The following is a 21455-nucleotide window of genomic DNA, read 5'->3' as shown; positions in this document are numbered from 1 at the left end:
ACACACACTCCTCACACCCACACACTCCTCGCAACCACTGTCCTTTTATATAGCAAAGAAAAACAGAAAGCTTTTATGCTAATCATGCTTGTAGCCATGTGTGCAGGTACACTGGCGCAATTATGCGTAATTCAACACAAAGCCAGGCACCGAGGCAACTACTGTAAATCCTGTTAGCAAACCAGAATGGGGCAGAGACTCAGAGGGGCTGAGAATAAGGAACATCCACACTTTTACAGAAGAAATTCTATCCACAAGTGCAGACCAGAAACTCTGAGGCAAATTATACGAGTAAAATTTCCATAGGAAAGAGTGTGTGATTTTTTTGGGTTCTTGAAAGCTCGTTTGTTAACAGCAAAAAAATAAAAAAAACGGATTAATTGCGTGTGGATTAGTACTAAATGCATGGACATTTAAATTACTGCAAAATCATATGTATAAACACTACACTTCCACTCATCCTGCGTCTAAATATCGACTCCTGTATTGATCAGGATCATGAAATGGTTCTCTGAATGGGCTCAGTGAAGCATCGCCGGGGGGTCTGTAAATTCACAAAAAATAGTCTGATACACTTACTATACACTCACTGTCCACTTTATTAGGAACACTTGTGCATTCATGCTGTTATGTGATCAGCAGTTTCACCAGAGGTCTGATTTGGGCGAATCGCACCGATGCCGTGCTCAGATTCATGTTTTTGGCTGAGAAAACCCGATTTGCTCGTTTGCTGTTATATTGAATCACGTCGTTATTGATGTTTTACCTGTTGAGATGCTTCACTGCTCACCATAACGAGTTATAAAGAGAGATGTGTGTGTGTGTGTGTGTGTGTGTGTGTGTGTGTGTGTGTGATAAGTTACTATAACCTTCCTGTCCAATTTAACTTTCCATATACAGAAATATTGTTCTATCGTGAATTCTCACATGATACAGATACATGAAGTTACCGAGCATCTCAAGATCTTTGAGGATGGATTTGGATTATAATTAATACTCCATAATCCTCCTCAATAATGATGGAACTGTAATGAATGGACATTTGGTGCTGAAGATGATGATGAATAAACGTATATGAAACACGCCCCTACAGCTTCTTAACCTCTTTAATTATTCGAATTGAAAAGTTTTTCGCACCAGGAACCAGGTAACAATCAAAGCCCTGGAAATCAGACCTTTCCTTCATTACGATGTTTGATGTGAACATGAACAGAAGCTCTTGACCTTCAAATGCATGAGTTCTTGTGTTGTACTAATACTGCTACATGATACATACTGCTGATTAAATAAACTCATGAAGGTGTAGATGTGAAGCTGTTCATCATAAATGTAGTTGAGTTTAAACAGTATGTATTTATCTATGTATTTATCTACACATTTATATGTTATCTACACTTAACGTATCAGAAACATTTCCAAACAGCGAATCTGCTACACAGAGAATCCCCGATCGAGCTTTTCACGTTGAGCTGCAGTGCAGAAACACCCCACGAGTTCCCGATTCCCTTCAGTGTAATGTGAGGCACGTATATTTAATGTTTGCGGTGGTTCAGAGCAAAGGGTTCCTCAGCTCTGAGTGCTCAGTGCTTTTATTTGCTTGGATATTGATTGAATGTAGTTCACCCACAGAAGTAATAGTTGCTGAATGCATTTATTGCCATTGCTCAATTCAACCCGTGCTGCATTTGCCTTCGCTTTATTTGTTCTTTTACACACCTGATATGACGAGAGGTTTGATCTGCTGTGTGTCAGACGTCTGAAAAACACACCCGAATCATTAAAAGCGTGTCCGTAACGTCTGCGCAAATGATACGAATTGCACATTTCTGAACAGAATATTTGACAGGTGTGCTGAATGGGGTTTCATACGGAAAAAAGAAGTTGTTTGTTCACTCACTTGTCACCTCTAAAATAACAAAGCTATAATAATAACCACGATGTGTATGAGCCATGGGGTCTGGATTCATGTCCAGCCTGCTACTTCATCTGCTCACTGGTCTATTAATAGACTCGCATGTTGTTAATATGCGACCTGAAAGAAATTTCCTGCATGGTTTGGAATCGCAATAGGAGTTATTACATGTGGTTCAGCCCAAGATGGACTTCTGGATGTATTTTCATTATAGAAGAGCTTCAGAAAGATTGAGGTGGACTGAGGGTTAAAACAACAACAACAACAACAACAGTGCTGCCTCTTTAAAAACTAGGACCTGTGTTCACTGGAGCTGATTACAGTCTGAGGGAAAACAGTCATATATTTATCCAAGTCACTGATTATGTCATTTTGAAGCCCACAAAACACAGGCATTGCACAGGAGCATGTAGAGTGCAGAAATTATGAGGCGAGGAGTGGAGTGTGTGAAGGAGAGAGGCGGAAATGGGAACAAAGTGCTGTTTGTATGATTAAACTGTCGACTTGGTGGCACAGGCCACACTGAAGAGTCAGGTCTGAGATTTAGTCATAATGAAAACACTCCGAACCCCCCGAACCCCCCGAACCCTCCTCTCAGCGTAATTCTCTTCTACAAAACACTGCCTCAGCCTAACCTAGGTCTGTTCATTTACTGAGAGGAGAGGGATGCAGACACACACACACACACACACACACAGAAATAGCTAGTTCGCCAGAGGCTGGTTATGTGCACATCCAGACCGAGAGAAGCAGTCCGAAGGAGACGTTGTCCTCTCGATGAGGAGCAAATATTTGCATCCTAGTTTTCTAAAAATGGCTGCTGCTTCCTGCTCAGCGGCATAAACACCAGCACCGCCCTTGGTGACGACCGACTCGTCAAGCGTGGGAATAGATGAAAGTGTAAAACATTCTGTCAGGCACTGGCTAGACGGCCCAGCTGCTCTGAAGCCCAATTGAACAGCAGGTGAAGAGGGACCCTAGGGGTCAAGGTCAAAGGGGGCTCCTGTCTGCTCCGTCCTATGACATGTCTGGTTGAACTCCCTGATGCGTTTTGCTCTTATTTGTATAATCGCACGTGATTGTTCTCGGCTAATCCTCGTCGTCTGTGGTCTCATTGCATGTTCTCCCACAAGGTTATGTCATTTCAGCTGCAGTCTCTCCAAGAGAGAGAAACGTGAGTTGTGTACGAGATAGCCGGTAGACATGTGGTTTTATGGTTTTGTTATACGTTCGATTTGTCTCCGCGTTCGCTTTTATTCGCGTCGTCCTCCCCCGCTGTGTAAACAATGATATCCCTTTAAGAGGTGGGCCCTCTCTCTGTCACGACACGTCGCTCCAAAGGCACCAAGTTGGTGAATAGCGGACGAAGACAGCAGCCCACCCTCTGGAAGATTCCATTATTCACCTCAGCATATGCTTCATTAGCTCGTCTGAAAGAGAGATCCCCCTCTCGCAGCCATGGCAGCGTCTCAATGGAGCGTTCCGCCGTCTTTCACCCCGTCAGTTCTCCCTGGTTCCCCTAATCGTCTCAGCTCCTCCCGCTGAAATCAAGCTTAGTGACGGCACTTTTGTGAGCGCCCCACTCTCTCTTTTCCCTTCTGCCTCAGCTCATTCTCATGCCTGGCTCACACACACACACACACACACACACACACACACACACACACACACACACACACACACACACACACACACACACACACACATTCACTCACCCACCCACCCACCCACCGCTTAAGTCCCTATCAGCATGCCAACAAAATGTCCGCCCAGCTGGGGTTGACACTCGCCCGCCTCTGGGGTTTCGCCTCCTCCTCCTCTGTACTCACTCCATCCCTCCAGACTTCCCTGTTTTCTCTCTTTCCGGTTTATGGAATTAATAACTTTATTATTTGGAAAGTAATATTACACAGATTGTTTTATAGTATAACATTTATAATTAATATGATTAGTATTATTATTATTTGTTGCATCAGAGATGGAAGTAATGAAGTACAAATACTTTGTTATTGTTTTCTGTTACTGATGTTTTCTGGTATCAGTACTTTAATTCACTATTCATTTTTTTGGCAACTTTTTACTTTTATTCATTACATTTTACATATTACACAAATATCCCTACTTTACATTTTCAAACCAGGTTCTTACCGTAGTTTTAATCTATTCGGTGGCATCATCAATATTTTTTCTTCTCATTGCATTTCTGAAGCTCACAGTGAGCAGAGCAGAAGGCAGTAAGAAGTCTGGGGTTAATGTGGATGAGACAGAGGGAGTCAGTGATGAGAACAGAGACATTCCTGATCATCTGATCATCATCATCATCTTTCCTTTGATTGTGTTCTATATGGTGGATCTTCAGTCTGGATTCATTCATTAGGGAACAAAATATGAAATACTTTTATATTAAAATATTAATATGACGTGTGGTTCAGTTTTCAGCGTGACACTAAAACAGTCATAATCACTAGTTTTTATTGAAGTTCATGTCAGAGCCCAAACTTCTTTACTTTCACTTGAGTGAAAAAGTGCAGTCAGAACTTTAACTTTTACCAGATTATTTTAAAACATCAGTATCTGCACTTCTACTGAGTGAAGGATGTGTGGACTTTTGCCATCTCTGTGTTGCTGCTTTTTTAATTCCTCTATTTGTTTATTATTTCATTATTATTATATATAATTTTGTAATTATTTATTTCCTGGTAAATAACGTGCAGAGTTTTAGATTCATTACTTCCACGTTTCTTCTTTATCATCTTGATTTATAATTTTTCTTTTATTTTCACTATTGGTGTTTTCCCAATGGTGCCAACGTAGCACAATTTGCATGCAGGAAGATCCTGATGAGTGCACACAGCACGCTTAGCATCTCTGTTGGATTTCCAAAGCTGGAAATAAGCTGCATGAATGCTGCATTTATACGCTGTTAGTAGATGTATAAATGTAAATATGTCTGGGGAAACATCTGGATCGTTAAACCTCAAATGATAGCATGTTGAATGTATATATTGTATGAGCTTCGGTAAGCACAATCCAGCTGTGTGTGTCTGTGTGTGTGTGTGTGTGCGTGCGTGCGTGCGTGCGTGCGTGCGTGTGTGTGTGTGTGCATGGTTTCAGCAGCCTTTACTTCACTTCTGCAGTTTTTGTCAGGCACAATGTAGGCTACAATAGGGGTGAAGCCATGGGTCCTTGTGTTTGTGTGTGTCAACATAGCCTGCAGTGTGTGTGTGTGTGTGTGTGTGTGTGTGTGTGTGTGTGTGTGTGTGTGTGTGTGTGTGCTGTGAGCTGTGAGGTTTCCACTTCGGCCTTCCACTGCTACCTTATGAGCCAAGAATATAGCTTTGTGACTATGGAATTAAAAATGAGAAAAAAATCCTTGGTGTTTACCCTCCCAGCGTACACACACACACACACACACACACACACACACACACACACACACACACACACACACACACACACACACACACACAGCCCTGTTCTTACGCGTCTCATAGACGTGTTTGCTGTGTATCTGCTGCCACTTGGTTATGTGTCACACTGACGTTCGGTTCTCTCCTGCAGCCTGGAGCTCCACAGCTCGTATCCGCCGGCACTACAGCTTCACCAAGAGCATCGTTTCTTATGTAATTAAAGCTCGTACAGCTCTTAATTACTCACAATTAAATGTGTATTGACTGATAAGTTGTAAAGAAAACCACTTTAAACAAAGCCACTGAATTTCTTATCAGGTCAGTTGATTCTGAAAGCATTCACACGTTCATTTCCATGAAACATTTATTAAAGCCTTCAATGCAGCATCACTTGGAACAGTGGACACTGAGTGGACAAGCAACTTTGGAGGGATTTGATATTATTTTTTAAAGGGGCAGGTGATACTGAAAAGATGATGCTTTTCAAAAATGAATACTGACTGCAGAGAGTATTTCTGATGTAACGTGTACTACAATTAATGTTCTGCTTCATTCGGTTCAATTGCATATTTTACTGTTATGCCGCCAGTTTATTAGGAACACCTATAAACCTGCTCATTCATGCAACTATCCAACACTCCTGTGGCATCAGCGTCAGTGATAAATACACACACACGCGGGACTGCAGCGTCACAATGTTTTATCAGAAAAATTCATTTGCTGCTTTTCCATTTTTTAGTTGTACAGTTTTGGTGAGCCTGAGCCCAGACCGGTAACAGATGCCTACAGCAGTGAAACCTAGGTTTGCAGAATTATTAATTAATTATTAATGAATTAATAAGAATAAACTGGGAATTTACAAAATTGCAGGTTTGCTTATAACCAGATTGAATGCAATTTTAGTCAAATTTCTGCACTGTACATTAGTCCATAATACTGCACAATGACAATAAAGTTGAATCTAATCTAATCTAATCTAATCTAATAATATAACACACATCGATTCTAGAATCCTGCACACAGAATAAAGTAAAACAATAACCATCATGGTGAGGATTCATATAAATTACATACATAATACATGCATTTATGTTTAAAACGTCCTTGTTCTGTGTGTAAGATAGTGAGATATACTGTACCTTTATTCATCCCACAGTGGGGAAGTTTCTGGAGTAGATTATACTAACAATTAAAGCAAAGTCAAAGATGTCATTTTTTTATCTGGATTAGTTTGCATGTGTCTCAGTTTATGACCAAACAAAATATTGATGTTTGTATATGATACAGTTTATATCAATTTACCAAAATGTCTTATTAATACCAGTAAATTCCTATAAATCCCTGGTAAGTTTTCGATGGTAAGTTTACCTGAACTCTTCCACCTCTGCACATCCTGCTTATAATGAGTGGATATTCGGTTATAATAGCACTCCTGTCCGCTGAAACAGCCAATCAGATTTCTTCACACTAAAACATTTCCAACCACAGAGCTGATGCTTATTGGATGCTTTTATTTTTTTCTTTACAATTTTATTTAATTTATTTAATTTTACCCTGGAGAACAACAATATCCACAGAGACCATCCGTTTCTGATACACTAAAAAAAGCAACAAATCACACCGGGGTCAAAGTCACTCAGATCACATTTTTCATGCTCTTTCTTGATTTGGATGTAAACTGGTAAAAGCTGTTGATTTTCTGCATGATGAGATAAATGCATGAGGGAGCAGGTGTACAGGTGTTTCTAGTCGGTGGATTCTCCTCACGGACTCGGAATGAGCCATGAAGATGGCAAGATATCACTTTAAAATAGCTGTTTGTATTCCAATAGCTCCCACACTCAGTCCTGGTCATTTGGTCACATGATCACATGGTCAGGTCTCTACATTTCTTCATTCAGGAGAGCTGTGAACCCACACCATGTATTTTTTCTGCTATCGTGTTCCTGGATTGATGCACAACTTCAGGAAGGCAGACTGACAGGACAAACTGGCTCGGAAAATCAACAAACTATCCTGCTTGTCCTCAACCAGTTCGCACACGCACACACACACACACACACACACACACACACACACACACACACACACACACACACACGAATACAAAAAAAAAAGACAGTAGCATAAAACATGAAATATTAATATTTTCCTATCATAAAGCTCCACTTTATGTTCATTCTTTGGGTAAATACTCATTATCTTATATTCAAGGACACTCGGGCAAAAAGCCATGCTGGTGTCCTCTGAAACAATAAAAGCCCATCTACGTAAGCAACGCTTATTTGCTGTACTTCCTCTTGAAAATACACTGCGCCTCCTGTGCCTCATTTATTTCTGCACAAAGCCTGATTCATGAGTGTGTGTAGTAGAATTATTTTGCCCCCAACTGCCCATCTTAAATAAGAGTTGGAGAGGCAGGCAGGGGCTTAACCAGTTTCCCAAAGCCATGCTCCTCGTTCTTAATGGGACATCAGGAGCGACAGGCTCGACCGAGGCCTTGCAACCTCCCCTCTTCTTCAGAACATGCCCATCACCCCTCCTGATGGGTAGATGCAGACGCGTCTTTTTCAAAGCCCCCTTCTGCCTATTGAGAGGGTCTCAGACAGGGTACAATCCCCCACCCTGTTTTACTTAACCAAAAAACCCCTGCATACATTAGACTGATCTCCAGACGCAGCGTCTCATTAGACTCAGACCAAGTTTTTTTAATTTCATTTCACACCCGTCAAAAACGACAGTCGTATCCTAATATAAGCATTTATTCTTATTAAGAATGCACTTCATCAAATTCTATATAATGTCGTGATAAACTGGAAAGCAACTGGGCCAGGAAATGCAACGCAATGCCCAGGGTTCAATTCATATTTACAGATGGATTCAAATAAACCATTTGCTGTAGATCTTCAACATCTCCATGGAAAGGGGTTCAGGACCTCACAGACTTTCCATATCTACATATAGCCTGGTTTACTCATCATTAGTAGTACATTTTCTTGTTTTAATTGATCCCACTTTGCTCTGGTTATGCAGGTTTTTTGATGCTTGTGATGATAAAAAAAAAAATACTTTTAGTTTTGATGTTGTTTTTTGTTGTGGATTTTGTCTCAGCATTGCGCTGTCCTTCCCTTCGTGCTGTAGTGGACTGTATTTTAGATTTAACCTGCTTTAGGATTTGTTCTGCTGCTATATATTGGTTGTATAATAATGGATCCACTGACACACACACACACACACACACACACACACACACACATTTGGGACATTTGCTCCATATCATAGACATTGTGTTTGATATTAATCATATCGCTGCATGCATGCATGACTGTGTACCGTGACGAAGCAGACACGAGCCTGCGGTGCTAAGTACTGATGAATAAGCAGCTACGATCATTCCCTGTCTGCCTTCCACTCCCCAGAGGAAACATTAAGGGCCCTAGACTGGAACCAGTAGTCCGTCCATCCCCCTACTCGTCCTATCCACACTCTACAGCCTGGGGGGTCAAACCCAGTGCCCAGACAGTCTTACCCCTGACCCCTGTCTGGCTCTAGGCTCAGGGTCAGACTGCACAGCTGATAAACTCTGTTTCCCCACCCCTTGACCTATCTGCTTGTAAACACACACACACACACACACACACACACACACACACACACACACACACACACACACACACACACACAACCGTTTGCATTTTGGCGTGGCGGTGCCTACAGACGTAGCATCATCTGAGGCTCCCCAGCATCCATGTGCTGTCAGTCAGCTCCCTGCCCCCACCTTTCTCTGCACTGTAGCCACACCTCATCCTCACACACACACACACACACACACACACACACACACACACACACACACACACACACACACACACACACACACACACACACACCTTTAAAGCCACACAGTCTATATTTTTATAATAACTGTGTGTTAATACAAACTTTAGGTTTATATACAACAAATATTCATCTGTACATCTTTCCATTGTTCCTCATCTCACCGGAAACACTTTTATTTGAAAATATATATATATTTTCTCAGTAACGACACTTTTCCTTATTTTTCTAAAAACAAATTAAAGCTGTACTAGATATCTATGTAGAGGAAATCGGAAGGAGATAGGAATACCCAGAGTAACGGAAAAGCTGTTCAGTCCATAAGCGATAACCAATAGAAGTGCAGGTGCAGAATATTATTACTAATGTATTATTAGTATTGGTTGTACATCAGTATAATAATATTAGCAATGAGTAAAAGAGAAACAACCAAAATGAACTGCTGTATTATTTTCCACACCCCATCAGAAGTTCTTTATCCTAAGGATTTATCTGTATATGGTACAATTATAGACATTTTAGAACATAATAATAATGAAATCAACGACTTTGGGCTGTAATTCATATGAACAGTTCTGCTACAGTCTTACACTCAAGTCTCCTTCAGGAAACAGGTGAAAAACCTCAACAATGATGAAACTGTAATGAATGAAAATCTGGTGTTGAGGATGAGGTTCTCTTTTTGGGTCTCAAGGTTTCCTCAGGGAGTTTTTCCCTCACCACCGTCACCTCTGGCTCACTGAGATGTCCAGTGTACAGACATTAATAAAAAAATGCACTATACAAATACAATCAGCAGCTTGTGACCAATCAGAAATACTGTTGTAAAAATTGCAATGTAAGCACATTGTACGTGTGTGTGTGTATATGGACTTTAACATAGGTGTTTACTTTTGTCTTTTCAGGAGTGATAAATGCTGTTCAGTTCCACTTCCTCGATGCTGCATTTCAGATGTGAAGCTCTGATCATCTACAGAACCACAAACCATAATGTCAGTGATATTTGGCTTGTGTTTCTTTTATACTAGTGAGTATATCAATAAGGTAAGTTTCTGATCATTTGAATCCTTGTTTATTGCTCTACTGTGGCCTACAATGGCATATAGACTTTGTTTGGCTATGAATGGAACATATGACACATTATTGGGGTCTGAAGTATTTATACAGTTATATAATATTGTACATAGCAGTTGTTTAGAGATGTGCAGGTATAGATGATGATATCCTTCTCAGTGTAATTATTAATGGTATAATAATTCTAAATAATCTGTATGAGTTCCAGGAGCTACATGTTTATCCTGTTTATCTCTGTTTTATGGTGTATGAATATTGTATTAATAAATGAATGATCCTGATTAATTGAACAATAAAAGTCAAACCTGAGTTTATTCTGTGGTGTGTGTTTTTTTTTTATTATTACAAAAGCTTATGATTGTCTAATAAAAATGCATCTCAGTGTTAGTGACCAGGAAAGATAAATACATGTTTACTTTATTGGATATGTAACAAATAAATGTATTTTTCTAATGAATTCACAGTGAAGCACCACTGCGACTGTAATGAAATAACTTCTCATTAATATTCATATACGTTTAATTAGATCCAAATGCATTTTCAAAGGAATTTCAGAAGTCTTTATTTTATGGGAAATGTTTTGCGTATAAATATATTTTTATGCCTAAACCTGTGTGTCGATTTCTGTATGAATGAAATGCATTGAATAATTGTGGTGTAAATTGTGTGTAAAGCTGCTTGTACATTGTAGCTGAATGTGAACACACACACACACACACACACACACACACACACACACAGAGTAGGGGTTTGAGTGGCGATGCTGATTTCCTCTACAGTGTTTCCTGTACAGACGCTGCCTCGGTGCCCTGCAGCACACACTCTAGTGCTCACACTCAAACCTGCCCCTTGTGTCCAAACCCCCACATCCACTCTCAGCCCGTGTCTCGCTAACACATCCTGACCCAGGAGCGTGGCTCCGGCCTGAAATCCTCACGCGAGAGAGATTATCCTCCTCCAGACCCGAGTCAGTGGAGAGTGGAGGGGAGTTCGGGCCACCCATGGAGCGTCCAGTGGGCCGTGATATAGCCTGATACACGTGTTTACCAGCCATGGCAGATTCTACTAGTCTCAGCAGCATACAGCCACACAGCACAGGCCTTTTCTTCATCATGGCCTTGGAGATTAGTGCTGAAACAGCCATCCCAGACTCACACACACACACACACACACACACACACACACATCTCCCCTTGGTGATTCGCTGCACAGATATGGAGCTCTGAACGGATCAGTCTGGACACATTTTTCACTATTCAAAAGTAATTCTGCCACACACTTTTTCTGCGTTTCAGGCAGTGGAGGCGCAGTGAGACCGTCTCACATATTAGCATCGTGTTGTTAGCGAGGCTAGCTCACACTCGTGATGTCACCATCCGTAACGTCACGATCATTTTCCTGTTTAAGTCCAGGATTTTTAATAAACATTAACGTTGCACTCACACACTGACGATTACATACAACAACATCCAACACAAACTACAACATTCTGATCAAAGTTTCATGAAAATAAATTATAAATTATATTCACATCACAACCTGGATTTGGAGAGAAAATAATAATAAATTGTTCTTTTTGGACCTCTAGCACCATGAGGCAGGATGTGAATTATACCACAGTGCATTTTGCTGGATATCTTATATAATGATCTCAAACAGTAATGTTTCTTTATCTAAATCATTCATTTAATTTATAGTTTTTACTGACAAAAATTACAGGTGGAAATATAAATATATCTGTTTTTGATAAAATATTTAAAAAAATTGCTTGAAAAAAGAATAAATATAATTTTGATGTTTTTTATTCCCTTTTTCTTATTTATATGATTTATTTTAACTTTAAGTATAACATCATTATTGCATCATATTATATTATTATTACACTGGGTGTAACGGTACACGTTTTTGTACAGGGCTTTCGGTTCGGTGCACACGTGTACCAAATGCTATTCTTTTTACGTGCAGAAAATAATTACAGCCCTCAGAAACGTGTGTGTGTGAGTGTGTGTGTGTGTGTGTGTGTGTGTGTGTGTGTGTGTGTGTGTGTGTGTGTGTGTGTGTGTGTGTGTGTGTGTGTGTGAGTGTGTGTGTGTGTGTGAGTGAGTGAGTGAGTGAGTGAGTGTGTGTGTGTGTGTGTGTGTGTGTGTGTGTGTGTGTGAGTGTGTGTGTGTGTGTGTGTGTGTGTGTGTGTGTGTGTGTGTGTGTGTGTGTTATAAAGAGAGTGGGCCTGTGAAGTTGAAGTGCAGTTCGTCATGCTAACCATGCTGTTGCTATTGAATTCACACACACAGGGAGCAGAGGATTCACAGGACCCCGGCTTTTCTCATGCAAAACCATGCAGGCCTGTACGCTCCAATACGCGTGCGCCTCTCAATGGCCCTGCATGCACACACACACACACACACACACACACACACACACACACACACACACACACACACACACACACACACACACACACACACACACACAAATGCCTTCCTCAGGCTTTCCTCAGCTCTGTGGAGCACGTCACTCTTACACACATTGATAAAAAACATGCCTCACATTCCCTGACTGAACTGAGCAGTGTGTGTGTGTGTGTGTGTGTGTGTGTGTGTGTGTGTGTGTGTGTGTGTGTGTGTGTGTGTGTGTGTGACAACTCCCTGTAACTTTCCGTACGTCTGCATTGTTATTAAATACACACTTTTATATTGATGCTTGTTTTGTGTGTTTGTTTGATTGTTGATGACTGTGAGAATTTGCTTCTGTTGCTGGAAATCTCAGAAACATTAAATCCTGTCCATATTATTGTACACATTTAAATAAAATATAATTTTTCTGGTTCCAAACAAATTTCTCTTTTCTAAGTTTTTGTAAAGTTGTATTTATTTATTTTTTTATGAAGTACTGAACCTCTGGTTAAGAGTTTGTAATGAAAAACCTCTTCTTCTGGTCGACACTTAGCTTCTTTATCTCCAAGTAGAATTGTGTGTAAATGTGTGTAAATCCTGAAGAAAAGAAGTCGAGGTCTCGACCTGACACGAGCATGATGCATGGAGAGGAACCCAGAGTACATGTTATCACTTCACCAATAAATATGTACGAGAAACTCAATGCATGATTAATTACAATTACAATCATTATATATATATATATATATATGTGTGTGTGTGTGTGTGTGTGTGTGTGTGTGTGTGTGTGTGTGTGTGTACAACAGGTCTCTATTGTTTATGTATATATACATACATGCATATATATTAATAATAACAATATGTATATGTATGTTATAAGAAAAAACCTGATATTTCCAGGTTTTCGTTCAGAAGCGAGATGTTCAGTACCTTGGTCTTGTTTCTGCAGTGGTGCATGTGTATCTCCACATCTGCACCTTTCTCACCTCCACTTCTGATTCTATAAAAGGTGCATGTTTTAGCTTTGAAGAAAGAAGGAATTGCAGTTGTGGATATTATTTATTTATTTGTTTGTTTACACATTTATTTATTTAAATGGATTAAACAGTACAATCATATTAAATAAAGGAGTTTAAATACAAATCCAGTTGAATCTGTGAACACACTGAGCAGCTTCAGGAGTCAGAAGGTCCATCATTTATGTTTAATGAATATTTTTCTCTTTTATTGTATTTTATTTTCTCTCTCTCTCTCTCTCTCTCTCTCTCTCTCTCTCTCTCTCTCTCTCTCTCTCTCTCTCTCTCTCTCTCTCTCTCTCTCTCTCTCTCTCTCTCTCTCTCACTCTTTCTCTCTCTCTCTCTCTCTCTCTCTCTCTCTCTCTCTCTCTCTCTCTCACTCTCTCTCTCTCTCTCTCTCTCTCTCTCTCTCTCTCTTTGTCTAGCCTTTTATTAGTAAAATTGCCCCCTCCTTCTTGTTGCCTTCATCTAAATGGCACATTCTATAGGGCATTCCCATTTCCCCCTAATGCATCTCATTTAATCACTGCTTGTATTTAGAGGAAAAAAGGTACAGAATAAAGTGCTAAAAGCTGCTGATGTCAATAATCTTCAGATTTACTTCTGACAAGAGGAGAGGTTAGAAGGAGGTGTGAAGAGGGTTTGTCAATTATATGTCATTTACGTCGTGTAGGTTCTGTAAGAATAAAGCAAAAGGATAGAGGATGAGTTTGTGTTTGACTGAGACTCAGTGAGACCTGCACAGATCCCAGTTCATTCAAGTCCTTTTACTGCACCAGCATCATTAATATGTTCCATCTTAGAACATTAACAAGCATGCTGGACACTAGAAAAGACTGTGGGACAAGTGTATGGAATTATGGGGCTTCATGCATGTGATAAGGATTTTCCCTAAATGGATGAGTTACTGATTTCTTGTATCTTCTGGATGTTTTTTTGTTGTTGTTTTTTTTTTGCTGCTGCTGCTTTTACTTGTCAGGTTTAAAGGCAGTTAATGTCGGCCATCATGTCGTCCAGGGCATTTTTAAAGCGGTTAAATTTATGAATGCTGCAGGTTCGGCACAAAAAACCCCCACAATTTCCAGTCTGCTTTATGGAAAAATCCGGACTGAGCCGTGAAAAGGCTTTTTTTACACAACCACAAAAGCACTAGACCTCTGTAACTTTTCTGTCATTTTCACCGCTCAAAGAATTTAGCAAACAAGTGTCAAAGAGAGGTGAAAAGAAAGGTAGACAGGAGGAAAAGGCAGGACAATACACACAATTCCTCATCCAGAGCTGCATTCCAACCTTGACTCATTAAAAGACTTCTTTTCCGCCTCCATCCTTCCTTAATGACCTCCTCTCAGTTCCCACACAGGCAGTGGACAAGAGAAATGTGCTCTGTATGTTTGTGTGTGTGTGTGTGTGTGTGTGTGTGTGTGTGTGTGTGTGTGTGTGTGTGTGTGTGTGTGTGTGTGTGTGTGTGTGTGTTTGACTGCCTATTCACGCCCGGGTTTGAGGCCTCTCTAAATTATTCATGCATCATTTAAATACATGCAAATGGCTTTTCATACCTCTCTGGCACGATGCCAGGTACCTATGGCAACCGTCCCTCCTCCATCAGCCTCCACTCACAGTAAAGATGGAGCTCAGGAAGTAAAACCTGCTTCCTTTCACTATTTAATAAAATGCTTATTCTAGAAGACATTAGATACGTGTAAATGCATTCAGTCGAAAAAAAAAAACATATTTATATGAAATATGAAATATAAAAAATATAACAATGCAAACTGTATAAAAAACAGACTCACACTACAAACCATGCTGAAGCAGACGTGTGCAAAAAGATCAAAGGGAATGTGATATGGATTATTTTGTGATCTGCAAACACGTCTGTATGGTCACCTGATGGTCGCTGGACATTTTGAACTCGTTTCTCTGAAGAAATGCACCGTTGTGTATGAACACAGTGTCATTTATCCTGAGCTTTTCTTTATTAATACCTCGTATCTGCATGTTTTTACAACATCATAAAATTCTATAGATGCAGTTTCCTCAGTAACGTATAAAGTGGTTATATATTTTATATATATATATATAATGAAAAAAATGCTTACAAATAATAATAATAATAATAATAATAATAATAATAATAATAATAATAATAATAATAATAATAATAATAATAATAATAATAAACCTGGGATTAAAAAATAGATATATTTAGTTGTTGTTGTTGTTTTCACTTGTAGGGTGCAGTTTTTATACTTGTAAAATGTACATGTTTATAATTGTCTGTATTTCTGAGGATAAAAAGGAGGAAGTCCCACGCAGATTAATGTACACATTATTCTCATGTTTCTCTTTTTTACCTTAATATTTAATCCAACACACAATGTCAAGGTCACTGAAATATTATTCTGGATTCTGGACATTTCTCATACTCTCTTGAACACAATACAAATAGAAATATGTATAATTTTGTCCACACCAGTGTGGTTTATTGAAAGAGAACCAAGAAAAACTATTTCAGATACACAGTGTGATGAGTTCCTGAGTCTGGGGCTTTAACACCAGAACACTAAATCTACTTGTCTCAGAGAAGATTCTGGTTTTTCAGGAGCACCAGCAGAAGCTCAGCAGCAGCGAGCCGGAGCGTGTGAGTGGTCATGAAGCACCGGATTGTAAATATGGGGAATGTGGAGGGGATAAAATGGAGTGATCTGGGATTTAATGTAGAAAAAAACAGGCCAGATGAAATGGTCAGGTGCAGTCAGGTGCAGGATCTGAGCTCAGAAAAGAAGCGGAAAAGAAAGCGTTTTTCGGAAAAGAAATGATATTTACTGTGTTGTTGTGTGGAAAAAAAAAACACATTTAGATGTTTGTTAATAAATGCTTCAATATGAAATTCCAAACACAGAGTTGTTTTTTCTTCTGCACAATATGTCTGTATCTGCATTGTTCTTCCAAGGTCAAGTTCAGGGCAGAGTGCGGTGCGGATGAAGTGACCATTAAACACACTGCACTGCCCCCTAGCGGCACTGAGGGCAACTGCCACAAATTAATGACCACAACGAGGTTAGAATTCACTTTAAAGACAAAAGCATTTCCAGCCATTAGTGGATCTTCACCAAACTGTTGAAGGCACAAAGACAGCTCCATTAAGATATGCTTTACATGAGTTGGAGTGGAAGATCTCCTGCTGTAAACATCCAGCCCTATTGAACACCTTTGTGATGAATGTGAATGCTCCTCACCTTCTCACCTACACCCATACCTGACTTTACTAACACCCTTGTAGCAGAGGAAATCTCCACTACATCTGGTGGAACAGATTCCCAGAAGAGTGTAGATTATTAAACAGCAGATGGAAACTACATGTGGAATGGGATGTTTCGAAAAAAGATGCATGGTCAAGTGTCCACAAACTTTTGGCCCTGAGTGTATCTGTTTTGAATAAATAACATTGAAAAGATTCTGTTTACACTTCGTGATTGTTTACTTGTTTACTCTGATCTCCTTGTGTGCAGTGTTTCTCAAACTACTGTAATAATGTTCACTTGTCTGTAGTTACAAACTCCTGATTTACCTCCTTCAGGAACACACACGGAGTAATCTGGGGTATGTAATGCTGAGGGCTGTATTCTATACCTGAGGTCTGAACATAAAACACACACTGGAGATTAAAAACAGAAATAAACTGCAAAAGCTGCAGATTGGATCAGGAGGAAACAGAGGAATATCAGAGTCCGAGGCAGAGAAAAGAGAATAAAGAGATTAGATTTTTCTGCTAATCGTTAATAAGAGAAGAACTGATTGTAGTGCTGTTCTGAGTGTTCTTGTGTTTCTGAGTGTTGCAGTTACTGTCATTCATTCATTCATTCATTCATTCATTCATTCATTCATTCATTCAATTATTCAATTATTCAATTATTGGTTTATTTATTTATTTATTTATTTATTTATTTATTTATTTATTTATTCTAGTTTGTGAATTATGGTGATGGTGTTTATATTTTATGGGCAATTCTGAACTGAAATGAAAGTTAAACTCGACTTTTTCTAAACAAAGGCTTCAATTTAAAAAAACTCTGTTATGTGCATGAGGACGAGACGAATGTCCTTACGAAGACAAAACTGTGACAAATTTTACTTCTTGGATGGAAATGTATTTATCTTTACTACATTTGGGAGATGCCTTCATCCAGAGCAACTTATTATGATAATAATAATAATTATTATTATTATTATTATTAACCCAGCCATTATGGATGCACAAGCCAGTGCACTCTTAGTGCCGGTCCCAAGCCCGGATAAATAGAGAGGGTTGCGTTAGGAAGGGCATCCAGCGTAAAACATGTGCCAAATCAAATATGCGGATCACAAATGAGAATTTCATACCGGATCGGTCGAGGCCCGGGTTAACAACGACCGCCACAGGTATCGTTAGCCGACAGGGTACCAATGGAAATTGGGCTACTGTTGGCCGAAGGAGGAGAAGGAGAGGAGGAAGACGTCTACAGAGACGGCAGGAAAAGGAGCAGTGTAGGAGAGTAGAGGTTCGGGTTGGTACTTTAAATGTTGGTACTATGACGGGTAAAGGGAGAGAGATAGCTGATATGATGGAGAGGAGAAAGGTAGATGTGTTGTGTGTTCAGGAGACCAAGTGGAAAGGGAGTAAGGCCAGGAACATTGGAGGTGTTTAAACTGTTTTATCATGGTGTGGATGGGAAGAGAAATGGTGTAGGGGTGATTCTGAAGGAAGCGTACAGTAAGAGTGTAGTGGAGGTGAAGAGAGTTTCTGATAGGGTGATGATCGTGAAGGTGGAGGTTGAAGGGATGATGATAAATGTCATCAGTGTTTATGCTCCACAAGTTGGCTGTGAGATGGAGGAGAAGGAAAGATTCTGGAGTGAATTAGATGAAGTGGTAGATGGTGTACCTAAGAAAGAACGATTGGTGATTGGGGCAGACTTTAATGGGCATGTAGGTGAAGGGAACAGAGGTGATGAGGAGGTGATGGGTAGGTATGGTTTTAAGGAGAGGAATGTGGAAGGGCAGATGGTGGTAGATTTTGCTAAAAGGATGGAAATGGCAGTGGTGAACACTTATTTTAAGAAGAAGGAGGATCATAGGGTGACGTATAAGAGTGGAGGAAGGTGCACACAGGTGGATTATCTTCTGTGTAGGAGATGCAACCTGAAGGAGATTGGAGACTGTAAGGTGTTGGCGGGGGACAGTGTAGCTAGACAGCATCGGATGGTGGTCTGTAGGATGGTTTTGGAGGCGAAGAAGAAGAGGAGGAAAGTAAGGTTTGAAAGAAGAATAAGATGGTGGAAACTGAAGGAGGAAGAGTGTAGTGTGAGGTTCAGGGAAGAGGTGAGACAGGGGCTCGGTGGTGGTGAAGAGGTGCCGGATGATTGGGCAACTACTGCAGGAGTGATGAGGGAGGCAGCTAGAAAAGTACTTGGTGTGACATCTGGAAATAGAAAGCAAGACAAGGAGACGTGGTGGTGGAATGAGGAAGTGCAGGAGAGCATTAGGGGAAAGAGGTTAACAAAACAGAAGTGGGATCGACAGAGTGATGAGAAAAGTAGGCAGAAGTACAAGGAGATGCAGCAGCAGGTTAAAAGGGATGTGGCGAAAGCCAAGGAAAAGGCATATGAGGAACTGTATAAGAGGTTGGACACTAAGGAAGGAGAAAAGGATTTATACCGATTGGCCAGGCAGAGGGACCGAGCTGGGAAGGATGTACTGCAAGTTAGAGCAATAAAGGAAGGAGAGGGAAATGTGTTGACTAGTGAGGAGAGTGTGTTGAGAAGATGGAGGGAGTATTTTGAGCAGCTGATGAATGAGGAAAATCAGAGAGAGAGAAGGTTGGAGGATGTGGAGTTGGTGAAGCAGGATGTAGATAGGATTAGTAAGGAGGAAGTGAGAGCAGCGATTAAGAAGATGAAGAATGGAAAGTCGATTGGACCAGATGACATACCGGTAGAAGCGTGGAGATGTTTAGGAGAGATGGCAGTGGAGTTTTTAACCAGATTGTTTAACAGGATTCTGGAAGGGGAGAGGATGCCTGAGGAATGGAGAAGGAGTGTGCTGGTACCGATCTTTAAGCATAAGGGAGATGTGCAGACCTGCAGTAACTACAGGGGAATTAAGTTGATCAGTCACACCATGAAGTTATGGGAAAGAGTAGTGGAAGCCAGGCTGAGAGAAGAGGTGACCATCTGTGAGCAACAGTCTGGTTTCATGCCGAGGAAGAGCACCACAGATGCCTTATTTGCTTTGAGGATGTTGATGGAGAAGTATAGAGAAGGACAGAAGGAGCTGCAGTGTGTATTTGTGGATTTAGAGAAGGCGTACGACAGGGTACCGAGAGAGGAGTTGTGGTATTGTATGAGGAAGTCTGGTGTGTCAGAGAAGTATGTGAGGGTGGTGCAGGACATGTATGAGGACAGTGTGACAGCAGTAAAGTGTGCAGTAGGTACGACAGACTGGTTCAGGGTGAAGGTTGGACTGCATCAAGGATCGGCCCTGAGCCCTTTCCTGTTTGCAGTGGTGATGGACAGGTTGACGGACGAGGTCAGACAGGAGTCTCCCTGGACTATGATGTTTGCAGATGATATTGTGATTTGTGGTGAAAGTAGAGAGCAGGTTGAGAAGAGCCTGGAGAGGTGGAAAAATGTGCTGGAGAGAAGGAGAATGAAAGTCAGTAGGAGTAAGACAGAGTACATGTGTGTGAATGAGAGGGAGGGCAGTGGAGGGTGCGGTTGCAGGAAGAAGAGGTGGAGAAGGTGGAGGAGTTCAGGTACCTGGGTTCAACAGTGCAAAGTAATGGAGAGTGTGTTAGGGAAGTAAAGAAAAGAGTGCAGGCAGGGTGGAGTGTGTGGAGAAGAGTGACAGGAGTGATTTGTGATAGAAGAGTATCTGTGAGAATGAAAGGGAAAGTTTATAGGACTGTGGTGAGACCTGAGATGTTGTATGGTTTAGAGACAGTGGCATTGAGTAAAAGACAGGAGGTGGAGCTGGAGGTAGCAGAGCTGAAGATGTTAAGGTTTTCGTTGGGACTGACGAGGATGGACAAGATTAGAAATGAGTTTATTAGAGGGACAGCACATGTAGGATGTTTTGGTGACAAGGTGAGGGAGGCGAGATTGAGATGGTTTGGACATGTGCAGAGGAGAAACATGAATTATATTGGTAGAAAAATGCTGAAGATGGAGCCACCAGGTAGGAGGAAAAGAGGAAGGCCAAGGAGGAGGTTCATGGATGTGGTAAGGGAAGACATGCAGGTAGTTGGTGTAAAAGAGGCAGATATAGAGGACAGGGTGGTATGGAGACGGATGATCCGCTGTGGCGACCCCTAATGGGAGCAGCCGAAAGAAGAAGAAGAGAAGAAGATTATTATTATTATTATTATTATTATTATTATTATTATTATTATTATTATTATTTTATTTGGGAAAGGTTAAGGGCTGAGTGGTGGAGTGGTGGTGCTGGGATTTGAACTCACAACCTTCTGTTCAGAATCCTGAGTTTCTCCTGTAAATCTATGTCACCTGGTGTTTAATTAGATTCATGATGTCACAAGAAAAAAGTCATATTTCTCAGTTTCTCACTGACTGTTTTATTAACTCTCTTATAAAGGCCATAGACACATATGAAGTACAGAATTGCTTAAAAGTAAGTGCACCCCTCACATTTTAGCAGCTTTTTAAGTATCTTCGTAAGGGTCAATACTATACAAATGAAACTTGGATATATTTTATTATTTTAGAGTATCAGTGTGCAGTTTGTGAAGCAGTACAGATTTACTGTCCTCTGAAAA

The 21455-nt window shown here is 40.5% G+C and overlaps 1 protein-coding gene and 1 long non-coding RNA gene across 2 annotated transcripts in view; one reads left to right on the top strand and one right to left on the bottom strand.

The window, feature by feature from the left end:
* The window catches only part of LOC310735966 (craniofacial development protein 2-like), a 106502-nt gene that overhangs the window by 36026 nt on the left and 49021 nt on the right, over positions 1-21455 (top strand). The window lies entirely within an intron of this gene.
* On the bottom strand, positions 1633-9896 carry LOC310736115. The gene is made up of 2 exons (XR_014536452.1): positions 8960-9896; positions 1633-8929 (listed from the first exon to the last, which is right to left on the bottom strand). It is a non-coding gene; the product is annotated as an uncharacterized lncRNA (long non-coding RNA).

Source organism: Silurus aristotelis (assembly GCF_946808225.1).
Source record: "Silurus aristotelis genome assembly, chromosome: 13".
In the NCBI taxonomy this organism is placed as follows: domain Eukaryota; kingdom Metazoa; phylum Chordata; class Actinopteri; order Siluriformes; family Siluridae; genus Silurus; species Silurus aristotelis.
This window is presented reverse-complemented; position numbering and strand designations above follow the sequence as displayed.